This window comes from Mus caroli, chromosome X, assembly GCF_900094665.2.
Source record: "Mus caroli chromosome X, CAROLI_EIJ_v1.1, whole genome shotgun sequence".
In the NCBI taxonomy this organism is placed as follows: domain Eukaryota; kingdom Metazoa; phylum Chordata; class Mammalia; order Rodentia; family Muridae; genus Mus; species Mus caroli.
In genome coordinates, this window is record NC_034589.1 from 157993004 (window position 1) to 158009436 (window position 16433).

The 16433-nt window shown below is 37.1% G+C and overlaps 1 protein-coding gene across 5 annotated transcripts in view; it reads left to right on the top strand.

Annotated features, from left to right (window-relative positions):
• Positions 1 to 16433, top strand: part of Mid1 (midline 1) — a 329163-nt gene that overhangs the window by 287843 nt on the left and 24887 nt on the right. The gene's annotated exons all lie outside the window — the stretch shown is intronic.

Sequence of the window (16433 nt, forward strand, 5' to 3'; positions counted from 1 at the left end):
ACAGAGATGGAGAAAACAAAGTATTCCATGATAAAACCAAATTCACACAATATCTTTCCACGAATCCAGCCCTTCAAAGGATAATAACAGAAAAAAAAAACAATAACGGAAACTACACCCTAGAAAAAGCAAGAAGGTAATCCTTCAATAACCCTAAAAGAAGACAGCCACAAGAATAGAATGGAAACTCTAGCCACAAGAACAGAATGCCAAGTCTATCAACAAAAAAGTATAGGAAGCAACAATTACTTTTCCTCAATATCTCTTAATATCAATAGACTCAATTACCCAATAAAAAGAAATAAACTTACAGAATGGCTACACAAACAGGACCCAACATTTTGCTGCTTACAGGAAACCCATCTCAGGGAAAAAGACAGACACTACCTAAGAGTGACAGGCTGGATAACAATTTTCCAAGCAAATGGTCTGAAGAAACAAGCTGGAGTAGCCATTCTAATATTGAAAAAAATCGACTTCTAACCCAGAGTTATCAAATAAGACAAGGAGGGGCACTTCATACTCATCGAAGGTAAAATCTTCCAAGAGGAACTCTCAATTGTGAATATCTATGCTCCAAATGCAAGGGTAGCCACATTCATTAAAGAAACTTTAGTAAAGCTCAAAGCACACATTGCACCTCACACAATAATAATGGGAGACTTCAACACCCCACTTTCGTCATTGGACAGATCTTTGGAAACAGAACCTAAACAGAGACACAGTGAAACTAACAGAAGTTATGCAACAAATGGATCTAACAGATATCTACAGAACATTTTATCCTAAAACAAAAGGATATACCTTCTTCTAAGCACCTCTTGGTACCTTCTCCAAAATTGACCATATAATTGGTCACAAAACAGGCCTCAACAGATACAAAAATATTGAAATTGTCCCATGCATCTTATCAGATCATCATGGACTAAGGCTGAGGAAAACTCAAGCTCTGAGTGCCTCCAAAAAGAAACTAGAGCAAGCAAACACTAGCAGCTTGACAAAACACCTAGTAGCTCTAGGACAATGGGAAGCAAATTCATCCAAGAGGAGTAGAGGGCAGGAAATAATCAAACTTAGGGGTGAAATCAACCAAGTGGAAACAAGAAGAACTATTCAAAGAATCAACCAAACCAGGAGCTGGTTCTTTGAGAAAATCAACAAGATAGATAAACACTTAGACAGACTAACTAGAGGGCATAGGGACAGCATCCTAATTAACAAAATAAAAAATGAAAATGAAGACATAACAGATCCTGAAGAAATCCAAAACACCATCAGATCCTTCTACAAAAGGCTATACTCAACAAAACTGGAGAATCTGGATGAAATGGACAACTTCCTAGACCGATATCAAGTATCAAAGTTAAATCAGGATCAGAATAAAGATCTAAACAGTCCCATTTCTCCTAAAGAAATAGAAGCAGTCATCAATAGTCTCCCAACCAAAAAAAGCCCAGGACCAGATGGGTTTAGTCCAGAGTTCTATCAGACCTTCAAAAAAGTCCCAATTCCAACCCTTCTCAAGCTATTCCACAATATAGAAACAGAAGATGCTCTACCCAATTCATTCTATGAAGCCACAATTACTCTGATACCTAAACCACACAAATTCCAACCAAGAAAGAGAATTTCAGACCAATTTCCCTTATAAATATTGATGCAAAAATACTCAATAAAATCCTTGCAAACCGAATCCAAGAACATATCAAAATGATCATCCATCATGACCAAGTAGGCTGCATCCCAGGGATGCAGGGATGGTTTAATGTATGGAAATCCATCAACATAATCCATTATATAAACAATCTCAAAGACAAAAACCACATGATCATCTACTTAGACGCAGAGAAATCATTTGACATAATCCAACACCCATTCATGATAAAAGTCTTGAAAAGATCAGGAATTCAAGGCCCATACCTAAAGATGATAAAAAGCAATCTACAGCAAACCAGTAGCCAACATCAAAGTAAATGGTGAGAAGCTGGAAGCAATCCCACTAAAATCAGGGACTAGGCAAGGCTGCCTACTTTCTCCCTACCTATTCAACATTGTACTTGAAGTCCTAGCCAGAGCAATTCGACAACAAAAGGACATCAAGGGGATACAAATTAGAAAGGAAGATGTCAAAATATCACTTTTTGCAGATGATATGATAGTATATATAAGTGACCCTAAAAATTCCACCAGAGAACTCCTAAACCTGATAAACAGCTTCGGTGAAGTAGCTGGATATAAAATTAACTCAAACAAGTCAATGNCCTTTCTCTACACAAAGAATAAACAGGCTGAGAAAGAAATTAGGGTAACAGCACCCTTCTCAATAGTCACAAATAATATAAAATACCTTGACGTGACTACTCTAACTAAGGAAGTGAAAGATCTGTATGATAAAATCTTCAAGTCTCCGAAGAAAGAAATTAAAGATCTCAGAAGATGGAAAGATCTCCCATGCTCATGCATTGGCAGGATCAATATAGTAAAAATGCCTATCCTGCCAAAAGCAATCTACAGATTCAATGCAATCCCCATCAAAATACCAACTCAATTCTTCAACGAATTAGAAAGAGCAATCTGCAAATTCATCTGAAATAAAAAAAAAAAACCTAGGATAGCAAAAACTCTTCTCAACAATAAAAGAACCTCTGGGGGAATCACCATGCCAGATATAAAGCTGTACTAATGAGCAATTGTGATAAAAACTGCATGGTACTTGTATAGCGACAGACAAGTAGACCAATGGAATAGAATTCAAGACCCAGAAATGAACCCCCACACCTATGGTCACTTGATCTTTGACAAGGGAGCTCAAACCATACAGTGGAAAAAATACAGCATTTTCAACAAATGGTGTTGGCACAACTGGTGGTTATCATGTAGAAGAATGTGAATAAATACATTCTCATCTCCCTGTATAAAGCTCAAGTCTTAGTGGATCAAAGACCTCAAAATAAGACCAGAGACACTGAAATTAATTGAGGAGAAAGAGGAGAAAAGCCTTGAAGATATGGGCACAGGGGAAAAATTCCTAAACAGAACAGCAATGGCTTGTGCTGTAAAATCAAGAATTGAGAAATGGGATCTCATAAAATTGCAAAGCTTCTGTAAGGCAAAAGACACTGTCAATAAAACAACAGGGCCACCAACAGATTGGGAAAGGATTTTTACCAATCCTAAATCTGATAGGTGACTAATAGCCAATATGTACAAAGAGCTCAAGAAGTTGGACTCCAGAAATTCAAATAACCCCATTAAAAATGTGGAACAGAGATAAACAAAGAATTCTTATCTGAGGAATAGCGAATGGCTGAGAAGCATCTGAAAAAATGTTCAACATCCTTAATCATCAGGGAAATGCAAATCAAAACAACCTTGAGATTCCACCTCACACCAGTCAATGGCTAAGATAAAAAATTCAGGTGACAGATGCTGTCGAGGATGTGGTGAAAAAGGAACATTCCTCCACTGCTGGTGGGATTGCAAGCTTGTATAACCACTCTGGAAGTCAGTCTGGAGGTTCCTCATAAAATTGGACATAATACTACCAGAAGATTCAGCAATACCTCTCCTGGGCATAAACCCAGAAGTTCTAACAGGTAATAAGAACACATTCTCCACGATGTTCATAGCAGCCTTATTTATAATAGTCAGAAGCTGGAAAGAACCCAGATGTTCCTCAACAGAAGAATGGATACAGAAAATGTGATACATTTACACAATGGAGTACTACTCGGCTATTAAAAACAATGGATTTATGAAATTCTTGGACAAATGGATGTATCTGGAGGATATTATCCTTAGTGATGTAACCCAATCACAAAAGAAGTCTTTAGGTATGCACTCACTTCCTAATATGTCTAGCAAATGATATAATACCTGCCAATGGCTCTTGATACACTAATAGCATTTTCCAAGGCATCACCTGCATCCTTCTGTCTGCCCTCTAGGACTAGCTAATTTATGTAAGTATGCATGACAGATAAATTGTCACCCTGAAGAACAGAAAGGGGCCCTTCTTGAAAATCTTAAACTCAGAAAATGTACTTCTGCAATGACAGACTTCACCAGCCACGGATCTCTGCTCACAACTAAAGGATGTTGTACATGCCTGCCAGACCCTTGCCCAAACTGAGGAATTTGGCACGGAATAGGGACAGAGGATGGAATTAGAAAATCAAAACCTGGGAGACAGTTGTCCATCTGGAACATTCTGGAGCCATGAAGAGAGGTCACAAAGGGTCTTTCCAGCCGCTCACTGTAAACCTATATCCCTTTTTTCATTTTATTCTTTAGATCAGTAGTTTTCAACTTGTGGGTCATAACCCTTTTGGGGTTGAATGACTCTTTCATTGGGACCACCAAAGCCCATCAGAAAACACAGATATTTACATTATGATTCATAATAGTACCATAATTGCAGTTATGAAGTAGCAACAAAACATAATTTTAAGTTTGCAAGTTTGCAGGTCACCACAATGTGAGGAAATGCATTCAATTGGATCATGGCATTAGGAAGGTTGAGAGACCCTGTTCTAGATAGTCTCACAAACCTCTCTTGCTTCTAAACCACATCTGATAGCCAGAATGCATGGAGTTTGACAAAACAATGCTTTAGAAGAACTTTGTGGTACATGAAAAGTAGTTAAAATAACAGAGGTATTAAAAATGACTTATTGAGTCAGTATTTTAAAGTATCAGACTCCTCTTTTGTTCTCTCTCTCTCTCTCTCTCTCTCTCTCTCTCTCTCTCTCTCTCTCTCTCTCTCTCTCTCTCCTCCCAATTCCCCCTCTCTAAATCAACAACCAAAAGACATCCAAAGTCCATAAGTTTTGTTTCAGGTACCATCATGGGTATGTTGGTAGCATTTCTTTTGTTCAGAGAGAAATTAGTGCAACCCCATTTCCTGTTGCTTTTATTTCTTTGCTGCTAAGACTGTTGCAACGATCTCCAGAAACCACTAGCTTGGGTTTCCTTCCAGTCTGGAAGCTGTTTGCATAACAGTCTTAATTGTTGGCAAAATCAAAATGCATACTGAAGAAAAGAGCCATAGTTTGCTCTGCATGGGCAAAGTATGGGCTTGTTGGGTCTTTGTGCAAACTAATTTTTCTTTTATCATATTATATAAATGATACCAAACGGACATCATTCTAAAGAAAGACATGGTATTTTTCATGCATTTGCCATCACCATAACCTATTATTGTGAGTAAAAGAGTGGGTGCAGGTAGACAGTAGCAACAGACATTACTGTATTGAGGACACATGTAAATGTTAGCCTGAAATCAACCTCTGGCTACTAAAGCAAAGGATCACATTAATGTTTGCAGAATCATATGGCATTTTCCTTCTGCTTTTCATGAAATAGGCTTAAAGAATTCCTCTTGTTTGTGGTTTCAAAAAAATTAGAACTATGCCAGTGAGGCCTGCCTTTAAGGTTCTATTAAACAATAAGAAGGCTTTGTTCTTAGCTCTAAAATTAAAGCAAGCAGTGTTTCCACTACCTGGCAGGATTCCTGCCCCAGCCCATACCTAACCTTGTTCCTCACACACTAAACAGAGCCTTCTCTTTCCCAGGAAGGGAGGTGAGAAGGCAACATCTACCAGGTTTATATGTAGAAATATAGGTGACCTTTCAGATAATGGGGGAAGTAAACAGCTGGGAAATGAAGAAAGGAGAGTTAGGGAAGAAGGAAGGAAGGAAGGAAGGAAGGAAGGAAGGAAGGAAGGAAGGAAGGAGATAGATAGATAGATAGATAGATAGATAGATAGATAGATAGATAGATAGATAGATCGATAGATAGATAGATAGATGTATAGATAAATGGATAGATAGATGGGTGGGTGGATGGATGGATGGATGAACAGATAGAGAGACAGATGGACACACAGTCAGCCAGCCAGCCAGATGCATGGACAGACAGATAAATTTTGAAATTGAAATTTCTTCAAGTGCTCCTTAACTCAAGTTGAAAATAGTGTCAGTTGTAGTACAGATCTTCAACCTTCATAATTATTGCTCTATAAAGTCAGTAATAACTTCACAATTATTTAAAATGATAGACACAAGGAGTCTCTAGATAAGAAAATACTCATGTGCACACATATGCACATACCCACACATATATAAGTGTTTTTACACAGACACACAGACAGACAGACACACACACACACACACACACACACACACAACATTCTAGTCTTGTTTTCTAGATTCTATGCTTTCTTTCCCATGAAAATTTACCTGCTACTGTCCAAATATAGAAAAATTAGTATATGTGAAACACAAATACTCACATATGGATTGTGGCCCTGGAATAGGGAATGGCCCTGGTCAATACAGAAAGCACTGTCAGGTGTGATAGGTGTTTAGCCTCATATTTAATCCTAAGATAGTAAAGCTACAGAGCAAATGGGATGAATGTTAAATGACTCCTTCTAATCTCTAATCTGATCATATGAAACTATTGTCAGAAAAATTCTCCTCCAGAGCTAGTCTTAAGAGTGTATGTTGTCATAGTTTTCAGTGCAGTGTCCATGTGGGACTTAATGAATTTGCTCCCTGTAGTGTGGGGTTTTCTCAGCCTCTCCTAAGGATTTCCAGTAGGGAATGAATCCCTCATGCATTTTTAAAGGCCATGGACTTGCTCCTGATGAAACATGTTAGATCAATCCTGTGCTTCCTTCTTTTTGACTGTAGTGTTTCTGAGAGTTGACTGTTGTCTCTATTGTGTTGGAGTGTGCTTGGGTAGGTACACTTTGTTGCCTTCATACCTTTCCTTGTTGACTACCCCACTTCCCAGTGATATTTTTTATCTAGCATCTGCTCTTCCATTCTGCTCTCCTACCATTTTTCAGAACCATCAATGTCATAGATAGAATCTAAGATGGAATAATAGCATGAGTCCTTTCCCTGGCTGTGGCCATAGTTCACATGTACAGTTTTTACAGCCCATCCTCTAATTGGTTGTATTTGCATAACTATAGATATCAAACCTTAGACAGCAAAGATATTCAGTAATCAATCTGCACTTCTGCCCCAATTCTGGAATGACACCAACCAAACAAGATGTTATATAGATATCACTTGTGGATCTTTCATAAAGACAGAACAATGCTTACCTTTATTCAGGTGCACATATAAGTTCATGGATTTTTAGTAATGTAATCTAGTATGTTTCACTCACTGGAAGAGCATGGGCTGGTTCTAATTCTAAAGAACTTCACATAGGAGCAGATAGGAACTACACTTAAGTAACACAAGCCTGAATAGAAGTCCAACTCAGTATTTCTCCATCACATTACCATCGAGGAGTCATGGTACAAACAGGAAAGAATGCCACTTACCAAAGTGACAAGTACAAGTGAAAGTAATGAATGTGAACTGCAGACTAGAAGTTTCCTCTTTCCATTCAAAATAGCTTCCTTTCTCCGAATTGTGTTGCCTCTATCTTTCCTTTCACTCAACAAGCATCTGTAAGCTATTTTCACCTTCAAAAAGCTGTTTTTTTCCTAAATACTTTTGTTGAAGAGTACTTAACAGAGTGTTACTACTTTTCAGAAATTTTATGAAAAGGATTTGATAGACATAATTGTTCATGTCAGTTTAGCAGTCAGGTTTTTTTTTTTTTTTCATGCTGTTTGCCCAGCCCAAACGGAAGGGCGTAGAGCATTTGTTTTATAAAGAGTGTAATTAATAAGCTATAGGAAGGAAGGAGATTATTGTTTTTGAATGAATTATGAGCAACACCTTCCATTCTGTCACTTCATTTTGGAACTGCTTTCCACAAAGTTGCCATTCAACAAACAAAAATGCCTGTGCCATTGGTGCCAAGATTGTGAGACTGAAGGCTGCAGGCAGCTCAGTGTACCCTAGGAAATAGAGCAGAGAAGGGTCAATGTTTGTTATAAATGTGACAGAAATCTGCAGGACATAGTGGGGGAATGTCAAATCCAGGTAGCAATGGAGTACTGTCAGGTTCAAATTGGAATCCCATTAATTAATTAACTTAGTGATTGCAAACTCTTCATGACTAGTAGGAAGACAACTAGGATTTGTGGAATACCTGATATCTTGCAGATTTTTCACAGATTCTTTCACTGAAACTAAGCAAATAAGGAAATAGTCTTGAAGAAATTCTATGCATTTTTCATACTTTTCACTTTCAAGCTTAGCTCACGTTCACCACGCTGAAGGATGGCAAACTATGATCCTAGGATCAAAACTTACTTGTTGTCTCCTTTTGGTACATAAAGGTTTTTGGGTTTTTTGGGTTTTTTTTTTTTTCACACAGCCACATCTATGTGGTTCCACATTGTCTATGGCTTCTTTTGAGAGAATAACAAGAGTTGAATATGTACAGCAGAGTCCATATGGCCTATACGGTTAAGGTATTTACTTTCTGCCGCTTCACAAGCAATGTTTCCTAACTCCTTCTTTATGCCACGGACAAATCTTCTCAGCCCATTTTGTCTCTCAACTCAGTTGCATAAAAAACAATCTTTATGGGATGAACTTGTGATTTAAAAAGCATCTCCCAAAATTCTAGAGTTAGTCACCATGCTAACAGCTTCCTGAGTTATTGAGCTGATGAAAGATGCAGATGGATTGATTAGTGCTACAATGTCTTTAGGTAGACAGAAGAGGGGGACTGACCCTGGTACCCATCATTTTCATTCTATATGGGCATTGCAGATAAACCAAGCTTATGGACAATGTTGAGAGTGAATATTAATATAAAATTTCTACACATGAAGCAAACCCCACTGGTTTTTCATGTAGTAACTCACTAGTTCTTGCCAGTACACCTGAGAGACTGTTGTGAGGATGGTCCTGTATCCTGTTGTATACTCAATATTATTGCAGTTGCTATGGGAGGTAAGAATTCATGTTTTCTATATGGAGACAGGGAACCTGAAAAAATGAATAATTGGCATAGATAACCAGGAAAGTCCAGCTAATTATGCACAAAGACCAGACATTTCTATCCCAGGAAAGCATCTCAAGGTCCTGAGCTCTGAACTAACACACTCTCTCTCTCTCTCTCTCTCTCTCTCTCTCTCTCTCTCTCTGTATGTGTGTGTGTGTGTCTGTCTGTCTCTGTCTCTCTGTTTCTCTGTCTCTCTCTCTCTCTTAGATATTTGAAGATTTGGTTTTAACAGGAAAATAAGCAACAGCATTAACCCTTTGAATAAACATGTTCTGTTATATTACTCTTGGGAATGGAACTCCCTTATGTGAAGTTTCAAAGTCTTAAGCATTGGCAGTGGCATTTTTGCTGGGCAGTTTTATTGTCTTGTTACATTTGTATTTCGTTTATAGGAATTTTATTGTTCTACTTACTGTAGTGTGTTACCATTTTAATGGCATCTTACGGTTTTGTTTATCCAACAATTGAGCTTCATAATCTTAGAAATCCCAAGAAAACTTTTACCATGACAATGCTGAGAATAATTTTTTAAATCCATAGCAAATATATAAGAAACCTTTTCTGAATATTCAGTTCATAAGTACAGTCAATCTGTTGTGGGCCAGCAGATTTTCCACAATGCATTCAGATAGCTTATACTTATAATATTGCTACTGTTATTTTCCACAAAAAAACACCCCTCACTTTAGGAATGTATTCCATAGTTTAATGACAAGCCACTGTTGGAATTGAAAAAAAGTTCTAATAAAAATTAGTAAATATTAATGTCTGGACTGGATCTTGGCACATGCAAGGCTCTGGATTTCATCTCCAGTATTAGCCAACCTTAACACGTAAATGAACATATTAAACATTCAATCTCTTGCTCTGTGTTGTGTCTTCTGCTTTTTTTTTCCTTCAAAGACAGAGACCCTGGGCCCTGGGGTATCCTCTCTTGAATACTTGAGCTAGATCTACAAGTAATGAGAGAGTTTCAGAGTAAAAAGTATATGTAAACATATTAGATGTATTACAGTAATACCGTCTGTGCTTACTCAGTTCTCCTTGGCTCAGTTTTATATACAAACTAAACTATTAGAATCCCTTTCATTGTTCCTTCTGGCAGCTCTGTCTAACTTCTGCCCCAGGGTCTGGAATGTTCATCACAGCTGCCTTTGGCAATAAAAACCAAAGCACCCTCAGATCCTCATATTTCTCTTTGCACCTGGTCAGCAGAGCACAGTGGGGCACAGAGCTGAGGTGCGCGCAGTTTACCTCTCATGCCCTCATCTTACTGGCCAAATATCAATTTATCCACTTTGGAATTAACTCCTTTAGTGTATTTCTTTTTAGGGTTAAATGGGATAGCTGGACCATGCTTTTTAAATAAAACTATCTACTTTATAATCAGATGCAGATTCAAAGTTACAAATATACAGAGACAAATGCTCTAGAGTCCAAATAACAACATTTACAGGACATCATATATGAATGTTGCAACCTTTCTCTAGGTTCCCTTAATTTAAATGAGTATGGAATGACCCAGCTTTTGATTTTGCCATAAAGACTGCTTTTAGGCAAATATACAGTGTAGATAACTGTGTTTAAAACAACCAGACAGAAAGGTTAACAGCCTTAAAAGGAAAGTGTAATTGTTTAGTGGTGTAGCGGTGCAGTTTCAAAATTGCACTAATTGTGGGCCAGCGTGGTTCCTAGGCTGTGCAATCTCAGGGGGGGTAACCATTTTTGTAGAATTCCTAGTGCATTGAGCAATGCTCCTTTCTCCCTGAATACTCAGAAGTAAAATTTCCTGTCTCTGACACATTGGCTTTATCCTGTCCCAGGCTTACTTCAGTGTTTCTTCTGTGTACAAACAGGAAGCCATCTATCAAATGAGTATATCCTTTTGGCAGGATGAACTGGGAGGCTCTGCTTTGAAAGCCTGTAGGTGGCTAACTCATTTCAACCAGACATTGTCCAATGAGGGAAAAAAAAAAGAATGTTTCTAAAGTCCTATTAGATACAACAACAGATGCTGGTGTGAATACAGGAGTGAAAGGAACCTTTATACACTGCTGGTGGCAATGCAAAGTAGTATATTCACAATGAAGCTCAGTTTGAAGGGTACACACACACACACACACACACACACACACACACACACAACTAGTTATACAACTCCTGGTCATGTACCCAAAGGACTCCATATCCTAACATAGAGATACTTGCTCAGCCATATTTATTGCTATACTCTTTACAATAGCTAAGATATAGAATCAACCTAAAGTTCCATTTACAGAAGAATGGATTTTAAAAATATGGTATATACACATATGGGAATTTTATTCTGCCATAAAAAGAATAGAGCCTTAACATTTGCAGGAAAATGGATGGGCCTGGAGTTTGTCAGAGTGAGTTAAATAAGCCAGATTCAAAAGACCCATCACATTGTCCAATAGATAGACATTAACACTCTGTTTTAAAAATTAAAAGACATTTACCTAAAAGAAAAATAAATAATAAAATACACATTAGTTCAGTTTTACCTATGAGAAGTGACCAGAGAGTTTCTCCCCACTGATGTTCCTTTGTAAGAGTTTCACGAAATATTTCTAAAGTTTTTAACATCATACTTATGTGAAAATTAATGGTGTTTATACTCTGTACTATATATCTTATTTAGCAGTAAAATACAAGTCAAAAGAGCAAGTTTTAAGAAATAACAGAAACCATTTACAGACTGCTAAAGAACATTCTACAGACATATAGTCCGACTTGCAGTGTGTCTCTGTAATTAAATCCCTTTAATGTTTATACATTTGACAAGAAAAAAATGTCAACTTTACTCCACCCTTTCTGTGAAATGTTATAACACTATTAGACTATAAAACTTAGCAGGAGGACTTTTTACTGGGCACTACAAATGGGCTGCACTGGGAAAAATATTTAACCCATTTATGTTATCATTGACTAATGTACAAAATTGTGTATATTGCTATTAAAGAAGGAAATCTCCATGCTGACAGTTGATATGGATGTCTAGCCAATCATCAGTGGGAGGTGGACATTAATGACAAAAGAACCACTCAGTGCTGAATTTGATCTCAGGTCACATTCAGTCCTGTGATTAAATCACCTTAGACATTAGGTTTCCCTTTTGCACTTTAATTTAGTTTTCAGTTTTCTCACTTCAAGGAGACGATGGGAAATGATGGTCTGAGAAGCAGCAAGATGAGCCTAGAATGGGAAAAATGGGTCAGCAAGTCTTTATGGACAAGACATTTCTGCCGTGCCTTGATTATGTAATTTCCTTTCCTAGTCTACCCTGCCTGTTACCAAAATACTTATGACAACCACAAACTTACCAAGTAGGTGAAGCCTATGCTCAAATTTACTATAATTGTATTATATCAAGCCACCAGTTTCTCAATGCCATCATTGACACACACACACACACACACACACACACACTCTTACACACAAACGTGGACATACAAGAACATAATCTTAATCAAATCCTAAAACTACTCATCATGTAGATTCCATTTTCCTTATTTTTTTTTAAGAGAGCAAAGTTAGTTCTGAAGCAGCTGCTGTGAAAACACTCACTACTGGGTGCTTGAATCATGTGCCTCCAGCCCCATGCCAGAGCCTCCCACATTGTCTCCAACCTGTTGTTACTTCTACACAAAAGAAGCAGAGTATTAGCAGCATATCTCACCTCAGTTTTGTACAGCAGGGTAGAACACTTTTTCAATGCTCTCTATGAATGGAGTTAAAAGGGTCACTGGTCCTGAGTTAAGAATTTCATATAAAATACTGCATACAGATTGACCACTATTTGGGAATGTGATGATGCAATTTTTCAGGATATAGCCTCTTGGATGCAGAGTTTGAAGAACCTCTGAATACCTTGTCTGCATCTTTTGGCTAAGTCCATTTCTTTCCTCTTGACTTGTCAAAGGATTCTCATCTACGCAACAAAATGGAATCTCTTCACAGGCATGTTTAATCATATCACTCTCTCTAACTTCTTGCCTATGCATATCTTAATGTTAAAATTTTATTTATTTTTTGACCTTTTATATACTTATATGTAAACTTTGAAATAACCATGACTTTGTACTTCTTATAACATACCGTATGTGCAACACTTGGAATGCTGCCTGATATCATGGAGAAGCCTAGGAATCAATTTTGAATGGATGGATGAATGATAAATATTTGAATGTGGTTCTTTCAAAGGAGGAGTGGCAGTTGTGTTATAAGCATAGTCATGAGTATAGCCAGTCTGCATGGCATTGGCCATGGCACTTGAAGCTTCAGATAACAAATTGGGGTTATCAAGAGAGGTTTTTAGGCTTGAGATTGTCTCTAACTTGGGAGGAATTAATTAAAGAGAGTTGGAGCTAGTACTAAAGAACAAAAGCAAACCATAAGGAAGAGATGATGACTTTCAAGAGGAAAAAAATGCTGTGACTCCAGTTAGATATAGAGAAGGTATATGCTAAGCACATGGGTGAGGTTCAAAGACAGATAAGGCAAACCAGCTGTGTTTCTGGATTTCAGAATGCTTGCTTGTCAACATACTTGACACCAGTTATAGTGAGGAGGCTGACATGGGACAGACCTGGTTTTAAACTATATACATATTTTTTCTTGAGGAATTTATCTATAGTAATTTTCTTCAGACCACTCAAAGGCATTGAACATCTGATTACACATTTTAATATGGGCCGAATACAACATGTTCCATTTATCTCTATTCCACACTTGACTATAGTTTGAGGATAAAGAAAGAGATTGATGACACAAAAGTAGAGGTATATATTGAGGAAAGAAGGTTTAGGGAATGTGTTTTGTTTTGTTTTGTTTTGTTTTGTTTTGTTTTGTTTTGTTTTGTTTTGTTTTGTTTTGTTTTGTTTTTTCATGTTCAGAAGGCTCCACATAGAACACTGCCATCAGCCACAATGACTTCTTTATCAAAAGCTATGGATCAAGAATGAAAAATATCACTCAAGACCTGCATCTTTCCAAACCAAATGTGAAGTAGAAACATCTGATGATGCCTGTCACCTCTGCACTGAAAAGAAAGGAAATCTAGATAACTAACTTCTTTTTTTAAAAAAAAAAAAGTAACATGACATAATCAAACTGTGGAAAACATCATTGTAGTGAAGTAATTTCAGAAATGTAGGGTATTATCTGACTTCTTTTATCCTAACTATAGGAATTTAAGAGTGCCACAGTGAACAGAAATTTGGAACTTAACAAAAGTAGAAAAAACAGATTCAACTTTTCTGGATTCTAAGAAAACCTCAGCCTGCATTCTTAAAACAAACAAACAAACAAACAAACACCCTGCAGCTTAAAATTGACATCTCATGTTTTTGAATTTCTGGAAATATTGCTTTGATTCGATGGCGATTATTGTGTCAAGTTTCTCAGAATATGTCTGAGCCCTCAACCTTGAGCGCAGTCCACTTTATTTTAGTAAAGCCAGCAAATCTGTCATAAAAACTAAATCTGTACAACTGAATTTCATGCTACTATGACCACTGTGGGACACTTTTTCGAATTTGCAATAACTCAAATTTCATTGAGATTTGAAAGAGCAATGGATCAATTAAGAGGAAACATGAGTAATAGAGCTTCTGACTTAGGATTCTGGATAACAGTAGTTCTCTTTCTGGACAAACAGTCCCATCATGGTAGAAGATGAAGGTCAGGTACTGAGGGTGACAGGAATGGAATAGTATGACTAATTTAGCAGTGCTCCTGTTAACTGTACATCCTGCAAGGACATGCATGCACAGGTGGACCGATAAGAAGGTCCTAAAACCTCACTAACGTTTTGCCAAGAAAAGAATCATAAACATTGCTACATTCCAGGCATCTTACTTCCTCGATAATAATATGTTCATGTCATCAACATGGCCTCTTTCTTTTCACAGCTTAGAGGTAATCAGTTACTAAATTATGTTGAGATGAAAAGGAAAGATAGGGTATTGGTTGAGAGTAAGTTTTAAGTAAATATTTCAATGAAAAACTAAATTTACTTAGAAAGTCTCTAGGGAGAACTAGAAGTGATAACATAAATTAGTGGTAAGAGAAAATGAACCCACTCATTATCTTTCCTGAATTATCAGCCTGACTTATAAATTCTGTAGCTGTCAATCAATGTTATTTTTGTCTTTGTTAATTAGACAGACACTTAGCCAATATCTCCGTGATAATTTAACACAGGACACAATGTCTAATGATTTGTTATAAATGGCTGGTGACCATCATCTTCTCAATAAAATGAGTTATCTGTTTGTGGTATCTGTTAATGATTAAGAATAAAATTCAAGGAATCCTGGTCCTCTTGAAAGGGGACATAGTTTCGGTGAGCCATAATACTGGCTGTTTATCCTGACTTCACAGTACTACTTCCAGTTTATCTCATTTATAAAGAATGAAATTTTCCTAGCTCGTTACTGAAGGACTCATAGCCCGGCCTTATCTTGTTTTGTGGGATATGCTAGAATCATCAGTGCCACTATCATCCTGTAAAACTTTAAAGCCCCTCTTGTAGCTGTACTAAAATAATAAAGCTTCTGGATGTTATCTCCATCTTCCACAGCTGGGATTTCTGAGTTGCTATCTGTGAATAAGCATTTCAGTGTGGTCATGAGGTGGAGGAAATACATGGTATTTCCACACTACTTCCCTAGTGCAGTTGCCAAGAATGAGCTAATTGTAATTCTCCATCCCATACAATGCATCTCAAATTTTCAAACACAGGCTTTCTGCATTGATCCACCTTTATGTGAAGACGGTGTATGTTCATTTATACAACCTATCTGTCTAAATACATTAGGAATAAATTTAAAATTAGGTCATAGGATCAATAAAGCTTCAAGCCACCATTTTGTGACTTGATTTCTTACAGGGAATAAACCCAAAGTTCAAAGTTTAAAACCTGTTAAATGAATATATTATGTAAGTTGTTATAGTGTTTCTGGGAAATTTCCCTAATGTCTATTAAGAATAATTTGTTCTGAATAAATTAATAAGATTAAATGTTTATTAACTTTATTTTTGAAGTTTACCAGGACAGGAATTACAAATGCATTTCATCTCACATGTCAGTTCCCAACTACTTGATAATGGCAATGTATATATCATGTTAGTAAATGTTCTAAGGCTGAGGCTAGCTTAGCAAACAGAGTGTTATTACAGGATTATATTTTCTAAGGATATAAGTCAGACAGGCATGTAATACCTCTATTTGCCATTCTTGCAAATAGTAGGAAGAAGACTTAAAATTTAATGTGTATACTTAGAGATCACTAGAAGTATATTAGTCTACATTGGCAATATCAATTAACTGAAAAGCCAGATGAATGCCATTTTTTTATTTTATATTTTTAATTAGGTATTTTCTTCATTTACATTTCCAATGCTATCCCAAAAGTCCCCCATAACCGTCCCCCCAGTCCCCTACCCACCCAGTCCCACTTCTTGGCCCTGGCGTTCCCCTGTA